Below are 2,270 nucleotides of genomic sequence, written 5' to 3' on the forward strand. Positions count from 1 at the left end.
CGCGCCCGGCCAATTTTTTTTTCTTTTTAAAGATGGGGTCTTGCTATGTTGCTCAGGCTGGCTTCAAACTCCTGGGCTCAAGCAATCTTCTCACCTCAGCCTTCTGAATAGCTAGGACTCCAGGTATGCACCAGTGTGCCAAGCTATATACATATTAATATATTTTATTATTTGAGACAGAGTCTCGCTCTGTCACCCGGGCTGGAGTGCAGTGGCCGGATCTCAGCTCACTGCAAGCTCCGCCTCCCGGGTTCACGCCATTCTCCTGCCTCAGCCTCCTGAGTAGCTGGGACTACAGGCGTCCGCCACCACGCCCAGCTAGTTTTTTGTATTTTTTAGTAGAGATGGGGTTTCACCGTGTTAGCCAGGATGGTCTCGATCTCCTGACCTCATGATTCGCCCGTCTTGGCCTCCCAAAGTGCTGAGATTACAGGCTTGAGCCACCGCGCCCGGCCAATTTTATTTTCTAATTATAGACCTTTTATATATGTAACTAACTTTTTTTTTTTTCTTTTTTTTTGAGACGGAGTCTCGCTCAGTTGCCCAGGCTGGAGTGCAGTGGCGCGATCCCGGCTCACTGCAAGCTCCGCCTCCCCGGTTCACGCCATTCTCCTGCCTCAGCCTCCCAAGTAGCTGGGACTACAAGCACTCGCTGCCACGCCCGGCTAATTTTTTTGCATTTTTAGTAGAGACGGGGTTTCACCGTGTTAGCCAGAATGGTCTCGATCTCCTGACCTTGTGATCCGCCCGTCTCGGCCTCCCAAAGTGCTGGGATTACAGGCTTGAGCCACCGCGCCCGGCTGTAACTAACTTTTGTATATTATATGGGGCTTGCCTTTCCTCTATCCCCTGCACCTCATATAGGCAGGCAATTGCCACCTAATTTATTAAATAATTTATAATTTCCCCACTGATTTGAAATGCTACCTACAGACCAGGCATGGTGGCTTACACCTGTAATCCCAGCACTTTGAGAGGTGGGGATGGGAGGATCACTTGAGGCCAGGAGTTCGAGACCAGCTTGGTCAACATAATGAGACCTCATGTCTACTTTTTTTTTTTTTTTTTGAGATGGAGTCTTACTTTGTCACTCAGGCTAGAGTGCAGTGGCATCATTTCAGCTCACTGCAACCTTCACCTCCTGAGTTCAAGCCATTCTCCTGCCTCAGCCTCCTGAATAGCTGGGATTACAGGCACGTATCACCACGACCAACTAGTTTTTGTATTTTTAGTACAGATGGGGTTTCACCATGTTGGCCAGGCTGGTCTCGAACTCCTGACATCATGATCTGCCTGTCTTGGCCTCCCAAGGTGCTAGGATTATAGGTGTGAGGCACTGTGCCCGGCTTACCTCGTCTCTATTAAAAAAAAAAAAAGGAATTAAAAAAAGTTTTTTTTAATGAGAAAGGCCACCTACTAAATTCCCATACATCCATAGATTTAGCCATGGAATTGCTATTCTATTTCATATATCTTTGTCTTTTCTTTTGCTAATAATACACTTTTGCTGGGCTTGGTGGCTCACCCAGCACTTATAATCCCAAGACTTTGGAAAGTTGAGGTGGGTGGATCACTTGAGGCCTGGAGTTCGAGACCAGCCTGGCCAACATGGTGAAACCCCGTTTCTACCAAAAACGCAAAGAGTTAGCCAGGCATGCTGGTGCATGCCTGTAATCACAGCTACTTGGGAGGCTGAGGCATGAGAATCGTTGAACTCAGGAGGCGAAGGTTGCAGTGAGCAGAGACCACTGCACTCCAACCAGGGCAACAGAGTGAGACTCTCTCTCAAAAAAAAAAACAACATAACAAGAATAGGCCGGGTGCAGTGGCTCACGCCTGTAATCCCAGCACTTTGGGAGGCTGAGGCGAGTGGATTACAAGGTCAGGAGTTCAAGAGCAGCCTGGCCAAGATGGTGAACCCCATCTCTACTAAAATTACAAAAATTAGCCAGGCGTGGTGGCAGGCATCTGTAATCCCAGCTACTTGGGGGGCTGAGGCAGGAGAATCGCTTGAACCCAGGCGGCAGAGGTTGCTGTGAGCAGAGACTGAGCACTCCAGTGGCTGGATGACAGAGTGAGATTCTATCTCAAGAAAATAAAAATAAAGGCCGGGCGCGGTGGCTCAAGCCTGTAATCCCAGCACTTTGGGAGGCCGAGACGGGCGGATCACGAGGTCAGGAGATCGAGACCATCCTGGCTAACACGGTGAAACCCCGTCTCTACTAAAAATACAAAAAATTAGGCCGGGCGCGGTGGCTCAAGCCTGTAAT

This window comes from Piliocolobus tephrosceles, chromosome 4 (assembly GCF_002776525.5).
Source record: "Piliocolobus tephrosceles isolate RC106 chromosome 4, ASM277652v3, whole genome shotgun sequence".
Lineage (NCBI taxonomy): Eukaryota > Metazoa > Chordata > Mammalia > Primates > Cercopithecidae > Piliocolobus > Piliocolobus tephrosceles.